Raw genomic sequence first — 21,340 nt, 5'->3', positions numbered from 1 at the left:
GAGAAAACAGCACCAGGCTCTTTTCTTTCAGCTACAGCTGATTCAGATCCTGTTCATGTCTCTGTCTACTTGGAATTGCTCTTTGCTGGTTGGGTCGCCTTGTGCCTCCTCGTAAGCCAGCACAGGGGCTGAGGCTTTTGAAATGTCCAAGACTTCTTCCCCATCCCCAGAACTCCTGACAGAGAGGCTGAGGTAGCACATAAACCCATCCTCATGCATTTAGATGTCTTCATCAGCAGAGAGCACCGTTTGGGAAGGAGACATTTAAAGATCTCCTTGTTGGGTTTATAGATTCTTTAAAGCCACTTAGTCATTTGATAGCAGGTTAAAATTAGTCCATACAAGATGAGGCATCAACACAGCCTTTTCCCAAAGCTCCTTATTAGCATTGATTTTTCAGTCAGAAGAGTTGAGTAGGGGAAGATTAAATAAATGATATTGCAGTCTGTATGATTTGCCTGGAAATGCCTGGCACCTTGTGAAGGGACCTTATGTTGTGGATATCCGTGGCACAAAACCTGGAGATTTAGCAACAAGAACACAAAAAAAGTAATTCCTGATTTTAGGGTTTTATTTTGACTGGGATGAAATCCATTTTTCCCTCTGCCTTTCATTTCACTAATAGTCAGTGGTTGACATGACATGACCCTCATTATTCACAACTTCATTTAGATAATCTCCTGGTGATGATGGTCTTTGAATTAATGAGTGTACTTAGAAATAAACTGTGTATTCCTTCAGAAAAATCCAGTAAGAATTACCTTTTTTTTTTTTTTCCTTTTTTTCTTTTGTTTTGTTTTTTAACAGCCATGTGTGAGGGAATGCTCTGCTGAATCGTATGCTGGAAGGTTGGGATCTTCTTGGATCTGTTTGGCATCTGTTTGGATGCAGACAAATGATGCAACATCAATTGAAATTAATGGGACTTTTCCCTGGGCATCAATGGGCAGCAGGGCAGGGTGAGGGGAGGAGGCAGCCTGGCCAAGGCAGGAGCACTTCCTGGGCTCATGGTGCTTTTGGGTACATAGGGATCAGTGTGTTGGTGCCTTGTAGTGTATGCTGGGAGGAATCAGTTGTTAGAGGAAGAAAGAAGGGCCTAGATGGCAGTGGGCTCCCTCAGGCACCTTTTTTTCTCTTACAAGGCTTTTTGTCTTGGGTTTGTCAGACCTACCTTGAACAGTGCTGAAGTAGGAGTCCCATCTGAGCTCTCTTGGGAGAGAGTGGAAAGAGAAGCTTTGCCTCCTGCCAGGGGAAGTGGTGGAGTCCCCATCCCTGGAGGTGTTTAAGGAAAGGATGGGTGTGCCATGGTCTGGCCAATATGTACTGTTAGGACTTGATGATCTCAGAGGTCTTTTCCAGCGTCAATAACTCTGTGGTTCTGTGTGTCTGCAGATGGATTCATCCACACATAAGACCCTAGGTGGCTTTATTTATTTCTTAGATAAATCAAGCTGTGTCAAATGAATCCTTTTTTTTATTTTCTGTCTTTTTCTGAAGGGCCACACTTGGACCAGAACTACATGGCATATACTCATGTCATGGACATGAGTTACAAGGTGTCTGCAAGACAAAGGAGGTCACAAAACTTCGGCACAAATATATTCTGACGTTTTCTGTTTCCTTTTTCCTACTTTGAAGAGAGGCTGAGGGAGCTGGGGCTGTTCAGCCTGGAGAAGAGGTGGCTCAGGGGAGACCTCATCACTCTCTACAACTCCCTGAAAGGAGGTTGGAGCCAGCGGGGGGTTGGTCTCTTTTCCCAGACGACTTTCAACAAGATAAGAGGGCATGGTCTCAAGTTGTGCCAGGGGAAGTTTAGGTTAGATATTAGAAAGAATTTCTTTACAGAGAGGGTGATCAAGCATTGGAATGAGCTGCCCGGGAAGTGGTGGATTCTCTGTCCCTGGAGATATTTAAAAAGAGACTGGATGTGGCACTCAGTGCCATGGGCTGGTAACTGCAGCGGTGGGTCAAGGGTTGGACTTGATGATCTCTGAGGTCCCTTCCAACCCAGCCAATTCTATGATTTTATGATTCTATGAAAGCAGCAGGGATTAGATAGCCAGAGGTTTGTGCACTGGTGATGTTAGGTGATTGAACCACAAAGCCTTTTTGAGAAAAATCTGCAGACCAGCTTGGTTTGCACCAGAGAAATTGTCAGAACTGTACTCTTAGGCAAAGCTGTAACTACAAACTTCTTAAATGAGAAACAGCCATAATAAAAAATAATGAGCATTGTCTGCCAGTTGACTAATCAGTCATCAGCATTCTCCATAGATACAGCCAAATACCTGTTGTTATGTGAAAAATCCTTTTTTGGTTTGTTTGTTTTTCCTTGCAGCATTTCACAGATCCATTTCCAGTTCCTTGCAGCCCATTACTGGTTGGTCCATACCTGACAGGCTGCAAATCGGTGGTTTAGCAAATATGTGGAAATTGGACCTCTGTAACCCATGGGAGGAGGATCTCAGAGCCTATATAAGAACTAATGAGGTGACTTCTTGGAAGGAGCAGGCCTGAAGATGACCACAGAGGGGCCACAGTAAGGAGCCAGGTCTGTTTATTAACTTTCAGTGGGGCAATCCTGTGCTGAGCACAACAGGGGGGGTGGCCTCTCTGGAGAGACGGGACAGCAGCTAAGGAGAATTTAAAGGAAGGAAGGAAGGAGTAGAAATAATGGAGGGAAGAAATCTTCCCTTTTACTTGTTTATTTTTGTCTCAAGGATCTCCCTGAGAGGGATTATGCAAATTTTCAAGCCAAAATTTTGACTTGTGGGGAAAAAAACCCCCGAAAACTGTATTCATAATGTTGTTTCTTGGGATGTACATGCCAGGCTGGGGCTCTTGAGGAAAATGAAAGCTGTCTCTGCAGCTTCTTTAGCTCTCCTTCTGCTTCTCCCCAAAACCATATGTTTGAGCACTGCAGGAACATCATGTCATCAGCACCATAGAAGCCAGTTGCTTTATCCAATTTGATGCCATCATTTCATAAATCAGATCAGAAGGTGACACTGGGTCATTCTGTCCTCACTGCAGTGATTAAGTAGATCTGTGCTATTAACTGCAGTTATCTTCTGAAAATGTCAGACTGCCTGCCAAGATCTTACCATGAGTTAAATAAGCATCTGCTGGCTGAGGATTTAAGCTCTGGACTGGATGTGGTTGTGTGTAACTGTGAAATGAAACCCCACAGATAGAGCAGCCACCTTGGACCACCAAATCCTGCACCTGGCTGCCCCTCAGTGTTGTGGTTCTACACAGAAAACTCATGTGCCCAGCAGTGTTATCCCAGCTCTGTGGGGTTTGTCCAGATGAGATTTCATGTAGCTGAGAGTTGTTTCTTGGAGGGGTGGGATGAAGAAGTTCTGAGGAAGTGAAATGTATTTTGAAAAAGACAGGACTTCTACATATATAGTGAGTACATATACATTTTATATATACATCTGTGTATTCACTGTATAATACAGTGATTCCCTCAGACATCTGGCAGGTATTGTAGTTTTGTAGTTGCATCTGGGAGATTTTGGAGGCAGATCCTTGGCACTGACATTAAATGCAGTACAAGAAAACAGAGAGAAGAAAAAATTAGTGCTTTAAGGATGGAGGACGTTTGCAGCATTGCAAAATGGCACAGGGAGCTTTTACTGAGGCTGAGATTGGATCAACCCCCCTGCAGCAGGGTTTTGAACTCCTCCTGCTTGGCTGGAGGTCATTCAGGACCTTCCACCCCCCCTGCCGCGGCAGTGCCGGCCCTGAGCATTCCTCATCCACAAATGGATGCTGGCTCACACACTGGCTCTTTAATGGTCCCCTTTAGGATCCGAGGACATAAAACATTAGTGAACTTGCACTGCTGTAATAAAAAACACTGGGGATGCTAGGTAAGACACAGTATTAGAGGTTTCTCTTTGCATGAGTAGTGTATATGTATACACACACACACACACACATATATATATACACACACACGGGATTCAGGTTGGTGTGTAGATCAGAAGTCCAGTTTTACCACCCTGTCCTGGATTAGAGAAAGACCACTGATGTTCCTAACATGTGAAAAGACAATTTTGTGTATTGTTTTATCAGGATTCCTTAACAGGTATGTGAAGATGCTGCAGAAGGGTAGGTTAAGAGAGTTTAGAACAGAAATGCCTTTGACATTGGCAGTGTAGGGAAGGCAGGATTCCTAAATTTTCTTGCTCTTTCACTTTTAAATGTTATCTTACCTATTACACTGAACCTCTCTGGACCTCCTTTATGACTAAAACAGGAATTCCCCTGGTGCTGTGTGGCTGCAGGAAGCAGACCAGACTGCTGGGACAGTAGAAGAAGGATGATCTGTGTTGTTTGGCTGGTGCCTATATCCCTAGCTTGTCACTGTCACAGGACATTGACTATATTTACCATTAACTTTGCTTCCAGTGGAAGGATGCAGAACTGTGGGTATTTGAAAGAGCATAATCACTTGTAGGCTTTTAAAGAAATGGCATAAGGTCACTGTCACTCAGTTCCTGAAAGTGATTTAATGGCAAGGTCCAGCTAGGTTTGCTGGGTTCAACTTCTTGTTTATAAGGGTGGCTGCCACAGCAAAGACAGAGCATCTCTAGGAGCATCCCAACAAGAGCTTCTCATCTTTAGGAGACCTGGGAAGGATGGGGCTCATAGGTCCTCCAGCTAATGGGGTTGTGCTAATAATGGGGGTCTCAGTTCCAAGTCCTACAGGATTAACCCATTTCTCCAGGCGAGGATTTTCTGTTTGTGAAGGCAAAAGAACTGAGCTGTGCAAGACATTTCTTTCCTGCTAATTCAGTGCTGTGCTGGGAGAATTGGCCCCTTGGGGGCTGGAGTCAGTGGCTGCAGGCATTTCCCCTCGCAGCATGCTGCAGCCATATGGATGCAAGGACACACACCCCATTCACAGCCGGTGGTTTTGCTGCAGCTGACTCTTTTCCCTTTAAAGTTTTGATTGCCTGAGATAATACCAAACTCAGGAGAAATGTGGCAGTGATGATCCCTTGCTTGTTGGCTGTAAGAATTTATTTTCTTGTTTATCACCCGCCCTTGTAATAACTTAAGCACAAGGTCAGGAGAAGAAAAGATTAAAAAGGCTATTTTTACAGGCTCATGTAAATAGCAGTGCCATCAACAGCATTGTCCCAGCAGGATGTTAGACCTCAAATTCCTCTATGAGTTTTAAAATAAAGTCTAAAACCAGGACATAATTCCAAATAAGTTTATTTTCAAATGCATTTTATTGAATTTTTGCATAGTTTTGTAGACATTCACAGGGAGTGAAAACTGTTGTGTCACATCGTCAGCTGCTGCGAACTGGCACAATGCCACTGAAGCCAAAGGGGGAATGATAATTTCCACCAATTGAGGTTTTTGGCCTTGTGAAGTGGTGAGGAAGGGACACAAATGGTTTCCCCACATGCCCAATCATGAGTGACCCACTGTGTCCAAATTCTGCATGGCAGGTTTATAATTTTCTTTTGCTACTTGGCAGTTGCAGGCTAATCCCTTTTCCCCATTTCTTCCTGCCGTAAGCAGAATATAAAAAAGGAGTCAGGTCTCCCTTGCTCTGCAGGCATCTCAGAATCCCTTGGAAATATTGTTGCTGCATTCTAGTAATAGTTGGAATGGATTTTTTGCATCCACAGCACATGGCTACTAATTATGGGCTTTTTCAGGCAGTTGCAGAGGGCTGAGTTGGATTCAAGAGTACTGATGGCTGTAAAGAATGCAATTTGTCTCCCTCCCATTTGGGGTGACAGGTGTTGTTTTGTGAAATATAACAAAGAACCCCAAAGTTCACTGGGAGAAGGGGTCATCCTTCTTGTATTAGGCTTTTTAACAAAGAAGTGGGTGTGTATATATATGTGTGTATTTTATTTTTTTAATTTCTTTTCCTCTTTTTTTTTTTTTTTTTTTTTTTTTTTTCTTGTACGTATTGACTCCTCTGCTGTTCCCGGAAAAAGTATTTCTTCGCCATGGAATTAGTTTTAACCATGTATTTATTTCCTTAGAGACACCCACCCACCAATTATTTTTTGCTGCTTCCTCTTCTCAGTTTCTTTGCTTGCCACAGACTTGTTCCCAACCTCTGATATTAGTGATATCCAATGGTAAATCTAAAGTTGGTGCAAAATTGACAGATTTTCACTGGTTTCTCTGGGAAGGAATGGAGAACATTATGCATGAGCTATGGGTGTCCTTTAGCCTCACTTTTATTAGTGCTTTATATGGGCCCAGATACTGTGGTGCTGGAACACAGATGGGGCTTGGACATGGAGCAGGGAAAAACAGGGGCTCAGATGCCAGGACTCTGTGCTTTACCTCCAAATCTGTATTGCTCCTCTCCTCCAAGTTCTCATATCTTACAAACCAGAATATATGTTGTTGAAGAGAAGAACAAAGCAGCTGCATTTGCTCCTTGCCAGCTGCCAGTGTCACACATGTGGGGCATCCTGAGGCTGAACAGATGATGGGGAGAGGAGATGCACTCAGATGCCAGGTAGAGGGTGAGACCAAAGGAAATCTGCTTTACTACAGCCTCTCTCACCAGGTGATATCTGAGCCACCTCTATTTCAAGTTTTTAAGATTTTGTGACATGGCAAAATGTTGTGTGAGAGCTGGAGCCCTCCCAGGTATCTTTGGTAAGGAAAAGCTGCAGTAGTTCCACCTCCAGGCTCAGGCTGGCTTGGGGACCCACCAAAGTTACAGATATGCTCGGTTGGGTTTGCATGAAGTGTTGAGTTGTTCTGCTGCATTCAAATCATACCCACCATATGCTGTGGATGAAGAGAAGGCAAATCATGCTAGGATGAAGTACAGGCTTTTTTCCTGCTTTCTCCCCTCCTCCTGCCTTTCCCCAAATGAGAAGTCTTTTTCACTCTCCTGACCTTACCTCGAGCTCAATAGGACCCCAGCTAAGGGAACACACTCACTTTGTATGGTAAATTAATGAGTTCAAATGGTCACCTTACACAGCAGAAATGTGTGGGGAACAAAACCTGTGTCAATGTGAAACATGTGTGCTCCCATCCAGAGAATGAGGCATCTGATTCATAAATCAGTGGCAGGGGGGTAAGGAGAGATGTGTGAGATTGGTAACAACTGTCAGGCTTAAATGGTGCATTTTACTCTTTCTCATCTTAGGTCTCCCAAGAAGATCATATTTTTGACTTACATGTTTTCTTTCTGATGCTGACCAGAGTTCAAAGTATCCAGAAGGTCAACCCATTCCCATTGCATGTCAGGCTGTGATCGCTGGTGATGCTCAGTGCACAGGAGCTCTGTCAGGATCTGCAGGGTATGTGTTTGGGGGGAAGAAGGAAGGCTGCAAAAGCTGACCCAGAGCTGGGTCTTGCTTGCCCCTTTGAGCTGCTTGATTACTTGGAGTGTGTTGATGCTGTAGTGAGTAGGACATGAGGAAATTCAAAAGCTGCTTATCTATGATGGAAACACTTCCAACAGACACAGGAATGTGTCTCAGAGGAGGACACAGAGGAAATCTTGCCTTTCTTGTGTCAGTTGCTCCTTTAAAAAAGAGTCAGACTGAACTTGCAGTGGCTCTGTATGTCTGCAGCCCACCAAGAAGGGATTGGGGTTAATGTGGGTCTGAGTTCCAAAACCAGCTTTGTGAGTGAGCCTGTAGACTGCAGGCTGTCCTCTTCCCTACTGTGATTTCACATCAGTTGTGGCAGCTGTAGCAGGTGTGGAGGTGGAGGAGAGTCCCAAACCTGGGTTACTGGCCTTGCCCATGGACTAGGCTAGGGCAGGAAGACCTAGTCTAGGTCAGAGAGAAAATAGGTGGGAAGAAACCTGACTCAGATGAGGCAGACAAGGGCAATGCCATCAGGTGTTTCTGAAATGCCTTGTTACCCTTGCACTACCTGCAGTAGCTGTCTCTTAAGTGTTGCCCTCTGGGCTGAGGGAGAGGAAGGCAGTGCCAAAGCAAACTGCACTCTGTCTTCTTCTACACTGCAGAGACCAAGCAGGTCCTGCCCAGACTGCAGCTGCTGTTTACACCATACATGATATTCCCAATCCCTTTAGCACATGTGGTGGTTTCTGCAGTTCCTCCTCAATAACTCCAACTGGCACAGCTGAGACATCAGCAAGGTGAATCCTTGGAGAGCAGACAACTCTTGCTGTTATTTTTACTTGTTAATGATTCCAAGCCTTCGAACAGGCCCTCAGGTCCCTGTTACAGCATGGGGCAAGTGAACTAAAGGAGGGGATTCTTGTCTTGTGGGGATGACAAGAGTCACAAGATCTCCAATGAGATGCCAGACTGCAAGAATTTGTTGTGGCACAAGCTGCTGCTTATTTCCTGCAGTGACTCAAACTCCTCTCAGTCCTTGGTGGCTGAGCCTGTGTGGAGGGAGGTGCTGACCTCCCCAGAATTTCTGCTTTTACATGAGCACGTGTTTGTGCAACCCAGAAATGACAGGCTTGGGTCAAAGACTCAAGTTGGGGTGGGGATGCTTGGTCTGTGTGCTGCCAGGGGGTCTGAACCAGGCTCTGTTGGGCTGGAAACCTCTGGGTCAAAATCTTGAAGGAGCATGGGGTGTGTAGCACCTCAGATTTCTGAGACCAGCAGAAGCTGGGTTTTAAACTCCTCAAGCTGTAAGCAAGAGTTTCCCAGCAAGAGCGAGGCACTTGCCATAGACATCTGTAACAGGTGTGGGAAAGAAATACCATACTCTTAACTAGCTTGCAATAATAATCACAGCCTTTATCCTCCTGCCAGTGGTTTCCAGTGCAATTGTTTACAATTCAGTCAAAGCAGAGATAAAGCTTCATGTTTGCCTGTCACTGAATTTGCCTCCTGCTCTGCAGAAAGTGAAGAAAACTCTTGCTATTGAATGATGCATATTTTATAAGCTGATTGCTAAGTAGAATTCTTTAATCCAAATACCTCATCAGTCTCTTCCCATTTAATCACAGAATCACAGAGTGGTTTGGGTTGGAAGGGACCATAAAAAGCAACCAGTTCCAACACCCCTGCATGGGCAGGGACACCTCCCACTAGACCAGGTTGCTCAAAGCCCCATCCAACCTGGGCTTGATCCATTCCAGGGAGGGGGCAGCCACAACCTCCATGGGCAAGCTGTGTCACTGCCTCACCACCCCCACTCTAAATAATTTCTTCCTAATATCTAATGTAAATCTACCTTCCTTCAGCTTAAAACCATTCCCCCTCATCCTGTCACTACAAAAAAACCCCAAACCACTCCTCTCTGGTCTCTGGCTTTGCTGTAGTTTGCTGTATGCTTTTCAGGAGTGAAGCCAGAGTAGGACCCTGCATGGCAGCATTGTTGTAATGCTCATTGTTACTCTCTTGAAGCACCTTACTGAGTATTAATGGTTTTAATCAGATTTCCTTGGGCTTACTGTCTTTTATACAGACAGGGTTATAATGTGCACACAAACTGAAGTTCTGACTTGATATCCTCAGCAAGACATGGGGCTTCAAAAAGCCTGTACATAAGCTAAAATATTTGGCTGAGAAATTTGGCTGAGCCACCTGCAGCTGTGGGGCTCCTGTGCAGAAGGACTTCATGATGCTGAAGTGGATGTGGCTATGTCTCAAATAGCTTTTTCAATAGGAACCTTTGCTCCTATATTTGGGAGAAAAAGTTTCTACAGAGCCAAAGCAACACGTGTTTTGATTTACCCTGATTTGAGTTGGAAAATATGAGTAAAATGACTGTAAAAGTTTTCCTGCCTGATAGATTTTCCCCTCCCCACTTTCAAATATTGTATTTTTGTTTCTTTAAGTCTCAGATCTTATTCGTGAAATAAATTATATTTTGCCTGATTTCCAGAGGGTATAAAAAATAAATTCCTTTCTATTATAAATTAATTTAATTACAGATGAGACTGCAGGTGCAGAAAGCTTTCCTCTGCCTTCCTAACCTCCTCAATCTCATTGTCTGGCATAAAAAATTTCCTACCTACAACTGACCTATGAGCTTTCCAGCAGCTAAGTATATGGCCAGCCATTCTTCTTAATGAAAATAAGCCAATAATTTTTAACATGGAATTAATGAAGTGATTAATATTTACATCAGCAAAGGAGTTGTCACAGTATTTTACAGTCTTAGTAGTGTATTAAAGACATTGAATAGTTCCATAAATACAATTGTTGATAATCCAAGACTTGAAGTATTAACTCTGCCACTCTGTAATTAAGCTAGTAGATAATAATTATGAGATTTCTTTCCTTTAGTTCAAAATATACTTATTTTATTGCTTCAATAAAGAGAAATGATTACTTGAGCAAAACTTATGATTATTCTAGTTGATGATCTAATAAATCTATGGGGTTTTAGGTAGGAGGTTTTTATTGTGTGCAACAAAAACATATTCTGGTATCCCTACAGCTTTCCTCTTTTATCTTTGCATCTGCTGTACAGAGTATTCAAGTGTCAAATGCCAATATGCATGTGGCCAAATGGGCCCATGAGTCCTCCTCTTGTCTTCTTCACTGACCCTGAAGTCTTTATTTCACTTTAATGAGTGGAAGCTGTTAATATGGCCTGACACGTTGCTGATCATCTGTAGCTCAAATGAGACCTTGAAGAGCATGAGTGTCCAGAAGGAAAGAACCTGTGCTGTCATTGTGAATCTACTCAGAAAACCTGACAGCCCCAGAAACAGCATTCATAAAATATATACTCATCAGTGATTCATTTTTCCAGTAGCATGGGTGGGCACAGGGGGCTGTTGCTATTGCACACTGTCCCCAACTGTTTCCTAGTGTGTTTGAAGAAAACATACCTGGATTTGTACTCTTGCTACTGGATGTAGGCAGAGTCTGTGTGAAATAATGATTGGAAGAGAGTGAGAACATACAGGTAGGCAGTGAGATAAAGATGGGGCATTACCTGGACTCAAAATCAGCCAGATAAGGAGACAGGGAGAGGTTCCAGACTAAAAAGCAAAGCCAAGTCCCAGATGTCATGACTAAACTATTTCTTCTTGGCTTCTGCCAAGCAGACAGGGCATATCCACAGTGCTGAGAAAATACTGCTCCCTGAACCATGTCCAAATGTCACCTGGGGGGAACGTGGTTGTCACAGATCAAACCATGTCTGGGACACCACCAGCACTTCCATGTTTCAGTGCTCAAATCATGTCCCTGACCAGGGTTTATTTGCCAGTGTGGATGTAAAGCTGCTAGCCACAAATACTGATTCTGGGCAGAAGGCAGGATTGTTGGGCATTGCAGTAGTTCAGAAATAATGAATATGTTCAAGACCTTGCTTAAGAACATACTTAGATATTATGACATGTTTTTATGTGTCCCTCAAAATTCTTAATTCAAGGTCCAGATATGGACTATTTCTTGGTTCTAGAATGACACTGAGATGATGATGACTCTGGGGCCCTCATTGGAAGGACATTGAAGGACATTGACATGCTGGAGAAAGTCCAGAGAAGAGCAATCAAACTGGTGAAGGGCTGAGAGAACAAGTCCTGTGAAAAGGCTGAGGGAACTGAGATTGTGTAGTCTGGAGAAGAGGAGGCTGAGGGGGAACCTTACTGCTCTCTACAACTACCTGAAAGGAGGTTGTAGGGAGGTGAGTGTTGGCCTCTTCTCCCAAGTAAATAACAAGAGGACCAGAGGAAATGCCCTGAAGCTGCACCAGAGGTTTACAATAGATATTAGGAAGAATTTCTCTACTGAGAGGGTAGTCAGGCACTGGAACAGGCTGTCCAGGGATGTGGTGGAGCCACTATCCCTGGAGGTATTTAAAAAAATGTGAGAAATGTGTAGATGTAGCACTTCAGAACATGCTCTAGTCAGGATGGTGTTTTGTTCTGGGTTGATGATTAGACTCGGTGATCTTAGAGGTCTTTTCCAACCATGAGGATTCTGTGTGTGTGTGTGTGATCCTCAAACATGCTATAACTAAAAAGACCAAGTCTATTCAGACCTACTGAAGGATTTGAGGTTTTTGTTCTTGTTTGGGGCTACTTGTTTAAATGGCAGAGAGACTGGGAACTGATGGCCTCTGTCTTGGTGTAAATCCTCTGCATCAGACTTTTCATCACTGAACAGACACGAAGCCATCTCTTCTTCAAGAGATAACTGGAAGGGAGCATGGGGTAAAACTCCTTATTGCAGGCTCCTTCCCAAACCCGCATCCTGGCCCCTGGGTTTGTAGACTCATCCTGTTGACAGGCCACTATTCATCATGATTCCATAGGAAAACAGGAGAGGAGATGAGATAACTTTTTCATTTGTTTTTTTATCTTCCCAACTACCTAGGAGCAATCAAGAAGTGGACCAACATATCCATTCAAAAGAAATGACAGATTTGAGACAAGAACAATGAGATCTCTATTAAAAGTGGGTGTTGACTGCTAGCTTCAGCCCAAAGCCACATCCTTTTGATGCTCCTCTGTCCTCTTAGCACCTAGATCTGACCTTGATCTGAACTTAGCATAACTGCCCCATGTTTAGAATTGCATTTCTGAGCCCCTGGTGTCAGCACAAGATATTTCCATGACACAGTGATAGCTACATTGCAATTTGTAATCTTTTCAAGCCAACAGTGTCATCCACCTTGTATTGCTAATGACTGCTACACTCCTAAAGCACAAGAGAAGCCTGCAGGGAATTTGTTGAACTCCTTCACACTGTCACAAAACAGGAGAGCTGAGGGGATGTCCTGTGGCTGGGACATGAGGAACAAGGGTTGGGAAGAACCATTTTGGGGTTTTGCAAGGCAGAGGTGTCAGTGCAGGATGTGAGGGCAGACATGCACACTGGGGTACTCTGGTGATGCAGAGGAGCCCCTGCATGGCCCAGGGAGGAGAGGCTGTGGCCACCAAAGTGGATTTGGGGTAACTCTGAGGGACTTTAAGGGGATCTAAAGCTATCAGGGAGAGCAGGCAAGAGTGTTTTTACCTCAGCCTGATGGCAAACTTGCCTTGTACCTCAGGATTAGTGGTGTGTGGAATGGAGCTGCAGCTCTGTGTTTGTGCTGTGCTGTTGCTTTTTTTTCTCTGAGCTCAAAGGAAGATGGGGCAGGGGGTTTAAGTTCTGCCGCTAACTCTGCTGTGCAGATACCCAACTGGAAGGCAGTGTACTCAGCCCTTTGACAGCAGTGGTATCACCAGGCATTCCCCAGAGAAGGTTCAAGGTTCAGACCCTTGGGTTCAGGGACTCAGGGGTTCAGAGACCAAACTGCAGTCACAGGTCCACATTGAAGCAGTGACAGTTGCATGGGCTCTCTTTTGAAAGCTGTCTTGTTGTCTTTAAATGCTGGTGTTTCTTAATTTTAATTCTCTGCTGCCACGAAGTAACTCAGAATTTCAGTTTGCCTTGAATTTTCCAGCTTCCTCTGCCATGCCTCAGCCTTACTTGGTTCATGTGGTTCTCCTCAGCCCACCTCAGTGGGTGGTCATGCTCAGTGGTGTGGTGGTTTGTGTTGGTGCTGGTCCAGCTCTGAGTCAGATATGGTGAAGGACACTGAGGTTACTTCACACAACCATCACTTGGACCATGGTGTCCTTTGAAACACACACTCTTTGCAATGGCATTCACAAAAAGCCACTCTTGCCATCTCTCCACATCACTTAAAAACTTGAAACTCTTCCTTTGTAAAGGTGAGAAATTCCTGCTGGGACCTACCTGAGACATCAAGATGAACACCATGGAATTTGTTGGATCAGATGGATGACTTCCTTCTTGACTGCCACCAAAGGAGTCTGAGAGAGCCCAGCAAGGAATTCCCCTCCAGCTTGTTCCAAGTCAGGGTAAGGTTTGAGCTCAGATCCAAATTGTTCTCATTTGGGTCTGGCTGCCGGTGGTGGATATGTCCCAAGATCCAATGGTTGCATAATAATTTTGCAGTCTTGGCTGGAGATCTAGGAGAGATTGTTCAGCTTCCTGCTGGTGAAACAGGCCCCTTTCTGAAAATATAGAAAGCATTTTTTAGAAGTGTAGATACCGGTTTGGAAGAGTAAAGTAAGAACTCAGGGACCAGTCTGGAGTAGTAACAACTGGTGCAAATAGTCCAAGCAAAAGCTTGCTCTGGAAATTACAATGTTTGTTTCCATCAGCAAAAGCTGCTCCAGAAGAGATTCCTAGAGGAGCAGAGAGCAGGTTTTCCCTGAGGAAGGCTGTGTTTCCCATACTATTACTGCCTTCTGCATTTTTTTTGAGCAAAAACCTTTGTACAAAGTGTGGGCAGCCGTGACAGCAGCGGATGGTTACCAGGACCCAGGGGAGATACACTCATGTTGGGAGGGTGTCCAGGTGATCAGGCAGGACCATGAAAATGTGAGGTATCCTCCAGCAAATTCACCAGCAGTAACATTAAAATTGAGGTCATGTTTTATGAAGGGTGGAACAAGAGATTTCACTGCCTATGTAATTTGCTCTGTGCTTTGGGAGAGGCCTATGCATAAACTCAGATGTCCCCATGTACATTGATGGCCTCAGTTCTGTTGTTTTTTTCTGCATAGGCCAAGACATATGCACTTTGCTTAGTTCTGTACTCAGAGCTATCTGCCCCCGCCCTTTTTTTTTTTTCCCCTGCCCCTCATCATAACTTCATTGTTCTTTGACTGATTGGCCTTTACCTTGGTACTGCATGACAGGACATAGTTCTTGCTTTATTTCTAGAAATGGGTCAGACTTAAACAAGAGCTGTTGACACTTCTGTTGACTTGGTAAAGCTCTGGTGACTGTGGGAATTTTGGACAATGAGACTGGGGCAGGTTGGGTTCATTTCATGCTGTAGGTACCAGTGACAACATAAACTCTGCCCTCTTTTCCATACTCACCTGGTTGGTTTCACCTTTCTTCAGCATCACTTTGGGTTAGGTATGGCTGCAGGAACCTCTCCAAAATCCTCACATGGTACAGTCATTAAAAAAACTTTTTTTGAGGTTGGGATCTAAAGCCCCTTTGAGCAGGACTTTTATGTGAAGACATAATCTGTCTCTATGACTAACTATGTTTTTTTTTCTTTGTTTTGTTTTTTTCCTCTTTGTTGTTGTGTTGGTGCAATCCTATGATGTGAAATGTGTCAGTCTTGAGCTATGTTCAGATGTTATAGAGTGTGCTGGGAATCTCTCAGGACATAGAAATCTAGAGATACATTTTCTTTCCAACCCTGATTAGTCTTGATGCCCAGATTAAATAGGCAGTTCTCCTCCAAGAAAAGGGAAGGAAAAGGGGAAGAAGAGTGAAAAAGAGAGAAGGAAAGGAAAGGAAATGAAAGAGGAAAGGGAAAATGTTTAAAAAGGATGGGATGGTTTTCATTAAAACCAGAATTTTTTAACTTGTAATTTTGTGTTTGAACATACCAGTAGGTTTGCCTGATCTTATTCTGAGATTTTTTTAGTGTGTACTATTAAAATGCATGCATTTGATTTTAAAAGTAATATATTTATTTTGTAAAAAGTAACCTTACATTAAGGTGTATTTTCTAAGTTTGCCATTTATGCCTGTGCATATCAGGAGAGATGGGAGCTCATACCTCCCAGTGCCTAGGAATCAGGCTGGCCTCTGTATGGGTGCAGTTACTGAAGTCCAGCCTCCAGTTTAGTCCTGGAGTGTCCTCTAAAGAGAATCCTGACCTTTTGTGTCCAGCTACAGTGATATTTGTTGCCACTCTGGCAAATATGGAGATTTGCTGAGAGAGTCCTTTCTATAGGAGTTAATGCTTTTATGTTGGGGTGGTGTTGTGACAAGGATGCTGGTATTGAGAGAAGAGAGGATGTGAGAATGCACCCATCGGCAGTGCTGGGTAATTTGGGGCATTACAGGGGGACAGGGGAGGGGACTGGCTGTGTGGGGTCTCATTCAGATTCCCACTGGTCTCTACCTCAGTTTCTCCTTGTTCCTCAACTAACAGCAATCATTCCACCTATAAAGGCATGGGATTAGAGGTAAGCATTTAGCAGCATTAATTCATAGTCTTTGTAAGAGCTTCTTCCCTCTTCACCCCACCCCGGAGCAGTTAAAACTTCTCTCTGCCAAAATATAATAAATTGCAGGTCTGGCCCCTAACGATTCCTCGTCCGGGAAGCTGGGGATGCGGGCGATTTATCTCCCAATGATTAAACCTGCAGACAAAAAAGGGCGAAATGCCTGAGCTAAATTACTGTCCATGCATTATTCATCCGGCTGTGGCCAGCGCTGAGGGGAGGGGAAGGGGGGGGACGCAGAGCACCGTGGCTCTTGGGATGGTTCTCATGGGGTGGGCACCCCCTGGCAGTCCCCATCCCCCTCGGGGAGACCTAGGGCTGTAGATGGCAGCAAAGGCTGCAGGATGAGAAGGAGCTTTAGGGGCTGGTTTCAGTTTGGGGTGTGCAGTCGATGGTCCCAGCTTTGCCAAGTGGTGGGGAGACGAAGGGTATTCACCATGCTGTTGGGGACAAGAAGATGTGGTAGACGATCTGTGGACAGGTGACAGGGGAGAGGAGGGGAGAGGATGCTGCATTTTTTAATGTTTAACTGGCAAACCCATTGCCCTCTGTATTATCCAAATCCCATCTGTGCTTTTGCTGGTGTCAGCCCCACTATAGGCCCGTGGACAGGGCTGGCACTGCACAGAGCAGCCTGGGGGTGTTTTCCTCCTCCCCAGGTGCACAGGAACCTCTCTGCTGCTTGGAGATGGGAAGGGACAGTGGGGGAAGCACAGCAAATCACCTCTCCTGCTTCTCTGTTTTGATGATACTAAATGACTGTTTTCCCTGGATTTGATTCTAGTGCCCAACAGAATGTGCAGATATTAGGCTTTTGGTTTTAGATGCAACTTATGGGGTCTTCTCTGATATGCATCTGCAGTGTGCCTCAGCCTGTGTGGCTGTTTGACTCTTATCCCCTCAGTCAAACAAAGATTCAATAGGTGGGACATCGTGCTCTGGAGTAAAGTCCCTGATATTTGTTCCCAGGGATGCTGGGGACTGTAATTGAGGTGGGGTTGAAGAATAGGTAGTGTGTCACACCTTGAGGCTGAACAAGATTTCAGGGAACATTGCTGTTACCCACTCTGGTTTATGACTGATGGGGCAGCTTTGGTGCACTGGCCTTTTTCTGGCAGGGTAACCAGGCTGGGAGAAATCTTATCCTTTTAACTCACAGTGCTAGGAAATGTAGGTATAGGGGAATACACCCACTTAAATGCTCCTCAGTGAGCTCAGATATTGGCCTTTCATCCTGATCATGGCTGTGGTGTCCCTGATTGCTGGAGAACAGATGCAATAAATGCACTCAGCTGATTTTATGCTAATTCTTCCCTGAGCTCTCAGTTTCTTTGCCTTAGAAAACTGCTCAGGTGCCCACAAGTGTATTTGCCAACATGCAAAACTGTATTTTCCTCTTGGACAATCCAGTGAAAGATCCACTGTCAATCTTCACCTTAAATCTTTTTCTTTAAGCCCCTCCTAGGTTTGGATGATATAAGACTAGGGCAGGGAGTGAGCACAAGTCCTGCAGTGCTCTTTGCTGAAATAATGTTATTTGGCAGGCTAAAAATCCGAGTGCAAGCCACCTTTAAACTGTGCCAAGCAGTTATTTTGAGTCTGGGAAATAGGCAGTACTTCTGGGGTGCTATAAGTTCAGGAATTCTCTTTATTTTGGTTGCATATACATAATAGAGAAACCAGTGCTCCTGCCCCAGCAAGACATAAGCAAGTGCTGAAAAGCAGCAGAGTCCTGGCTGATGTCTCTCCAAAGTAAATTGCATCTTCTACTTCCCAGTCTCAAAGAATGTGAAAGGCTTTTGGCCTGTGTTCAGGGTCAGAGTCTTTCATCACAGAGCAGAGAGGAAAACTGCCTGGCTGTGGGTGAATATGCAGTGTTGGTGCTGCAGGAAGAAGTCTGGCATCTCTGTGACAGGGATGGGTGGCAGTCCCAAGGAACTGCTCCAGTGCAATGTGTAGCCTCATCCCCTGTGATTCAGAACTGCCTCACACCCAAATGACATCTTACCCTTGGGCAATCCTTATGTGGCACATCTTGTCACTGAGGCTCATCCAATTACAAAATCCAGCCCAGCTGAAGATAGGCAAGATGAACTTTGGGGTCTGTCACTGAAACTCTCCTAAAAAATCCTGGGGACTTGCGTGACAGGGTCTAGTGTTTGTCTCATTTTCATCAGTTTCTGTCCAGATTTACTGGAAGTGGTGGAACTGGGTGGGTGCAATTGTAATGTGAGAACAGAAACAAACCCTATTGCACCCATCAACCTTTGTCCACGAATAATAGAGATTCCTGGTTTGCAGGATGTGGGGCAATTTCTAAATTATCTCAGTGTTTGTTGGCATTATTTTTTTTCCCCCCATAGAATTACAGAATCATTTGTGTTTCTTCCTTTAAAGGAGCATGTTTTAAAAACAGGGTTGCAGGAGGATAGAGTCCATGGAGCTCTCATGAGACTTCTTGGCATACAGACCTCCACCAACACCACCCCCAAGAGCTGTTCCCTGGGGACCTCACCCTTCCCATCCCCATGGACCAGCAATGGCACTGTGGGATTTGCACAGTTCTACTCAAAGGGCCTTTGAAGGAGACAGTGAGAGCTAAGGGAGAGTTAACAAACGATCCCTCCTGCTCCTCCTTGCCCTCCTGGCAGCCTGGGGGCTGTGTGGCTTTAATTAATCAGTCGGCTCATGCAGTGATGCTGACACTCATGGCACCTGATGTCAGCCTCTCCCACCTAAGTGCAGGTGATAAATGGCACGGGGTGTGCTGGGCAGTGATTCCAGTTGGCCGAGCAGAGATGGATGTGTGTGTCCCTCTCTGTGATAGAGGAGTTAATCATAGTGAAGAGTGAACAAGGAGGACAAGCTGCTCCAGCCTGCTCTTCCAAGGAGGGTGTTGTGGACTGGTTCCCAGGGAACCTTTGCCAGTGGGTTAGAAAGGCACAGAGGGGTCTCTCTTAACTGGGTTTCAAGCAGGTTGGTTACATTTTGGAGGATATTTTAAGCAGCTGTATATGGGGGGCTGGTAGCTGCTGTTCATCCTTAGCCCTTCCTGGATGCACAGAACTATGTGTTCCTCACCTCCAGCAGAAATATCCAAGCTGGTGCCACCAGGAATGCAGTTCTGCTCCAGCTTTCAGAAGCTGGAGGCACTGATTCTGTCATTCCCAGCCGAGGCTCCAAGATGGGTCTAGGTTCCTCAGAAGAAATGGTCACTAGGTCAATCTTCAGATCCTGCTCACCCAGAGGGTTTTTCATGATCCTTTTGGTACACCTAGAGGGTGGAGTCTGGGTTTTCTAAGTACTCTGAATCTCCTATTGTTCTTCTTTCTGCCAGCATTGTCTCACTGAAATCTCAAAGACCCATCCATCATCTGCCTTCCAGGACAGGAGATTCTATGAACAGTGATATGGCCCACCACAGAGCATATTATGAAGTGATGAGGCATGGACTCTCTCTGTGCCTGGAGTATCAGAAAAGGGGCAATGCCATAAGAGGCCTGCGTGAAGTGTCAGCATCACTCCCAGTACCATTCCTCCCACGGCACCTGTGCTCAGCCACTGCTCTCTGTCCCATGTGTAAATGTGTAAAAACATTTTGAAAGGAACCAGGACAGAGGGCACTTATGCATGTGCCCAACTTGCTTTTTGCAGAATTGTTTCACAGGTGATGGGCTACCTGGTCATGGAAATTACACAGGGGCTGGAGGGGGGCATAGTGATGGGGCCAAAAGCAGGTCCAGTTTGCCACTGCTCAGCTCCATGGGTTTGGTCTTGTCCATGGGACTGGATGGAGCTTGCAAAGCCTGGAGCAAAAGCCTTTACCCTCTGGTGCTCATGCTAGCTGCACACAGGCCCCAAAATACCTGGGGTCTCTCTCAGGCCTGGGTTACCAGATAAAAAGCCATTGATGGCTTCCACCAAGGGATTCTTTGGAGCCTTCTCCGGTGAGCAAAGAAAGAGCCTTTAGTGTCTACAGTGGTTTTTTGACTATTCCACATGAGTGAAAAATTGATATTTGTATTGTAACTGACTTCTCCAGGATGATTTCAGGAACCCCTATTAAAGGTCTTATTCTTGAAGTAATTCTGTAGTTATTAAGAGTAATCTTTATAAATTATTCAATGGTTCTGTGTAATCTCATTCAATTAATCTTACTATATCTCCTATGGTTTGGTTTTTCTTTTTCTTTTTTTTTGTAAGGTGTAGAGTTCCTTGTCATTTTACTAAAAGAAGACCACGAGAAGCCTTCCAAGCAAGAACTTTTTTCAGTCTGTACTGAGCATTGTGATTTAAGGCTGAAAATACATGTTTTTGTCTGAAGTTTTCGACAGTGCAATGTAAATGTGAAGCAGTGTCTTTTGTCTGACAGCTCATTGCAGTGGTCTGTGTGTCAGGGCACCATATGGGGACATTACCCAGACTGGGGTCACCAGGGTGACCTTTACTCATCACTCTGCCACTGAGCTGGACACTCAGGGAACTGGAGATGCTGTCTGCATGCCAAATGAGATCAGTGTTCATCATCTCCCCTTTTCTCTGCTTCAGGACCCATTGATCACTGTCAGTCAGTGTCTGCTGGATGCCCCTGAAATAAAGCCTTGCTCTGCTGCTTGCTGTCCAGATCCCATCAAGGGCTGAAAACTCCTTTTGACTTAAGTGATGTTTGGATCCTTTTCTTTGAAAAAGAGAAAACAAAATACACTATTAACTCTGCTCCAAATGCCCTGAAGAATTAGAAATAGTATCAGCAAAAAAGGTGCAATTGACTTAAGAATGACCCATGCTGCTCCAGACACACAGGGCAGGTTTTTATTTGCGAAATAGAAGGCAGTGAGGTCTGCAGGCAGTGTGTGAGTTCACATCCATGGACCAGCCTGGGTCTCCTGCCTTCTTCTCAGACTCCAGTTTCTGACTGCTGTCCAAGATGGAACACAAGATCTTGCATAAGATTAAATGTTCCCTACCTCCCTATCCATGTGAAACAGAAAAACCCCTTTCTTTCCTCTTTCCATTCTGTGGTGCTGTGACTCTTACTGCTCCAGGCTAGAAGTTGTTGAAGCCCTAAGTGCTGGGTATGGGGTACCCAGAGTTTTACTGGTAACCTTCTTTATGCCACTGTGAGAGATGAAGGAAATTTTGAGATATGTGGGAACATACACCCCAGTGTATTTCAGAGCTTTGTTACAATGACCCCAGACTGCTCAGGTTTCTGTTCTTTCTTGCAATACTGGACTGGTGGTCCTCCTGGAGCCCTGCTCCTGATTGATGCTGATGTCCAGGAGGGCAGAGATGACCCTACCAACTCATAAGTGGCTCCTGTGCAAGCTGAGATGGGGGTTTAGAATCGGATGGGTATCTCACATTTCCAGCCTGCATCAACCC

The sequence above is a fragment of the Heliangelus exortis genome, chromosome 2 (assembly GCF_036169615.1).
Source record: "Heliangelus exortis chromosome 2, bHelExo1.hap1, whole genome shotgun sequence".
NCBI lineage: Eukaryota > Metazoa > Chordata > Aves > Apodiformes > Trochilidae > Heliangelus > Heliangelus exortis.
Note: the sequence above shows the minus strand (reverse complement) of the source record.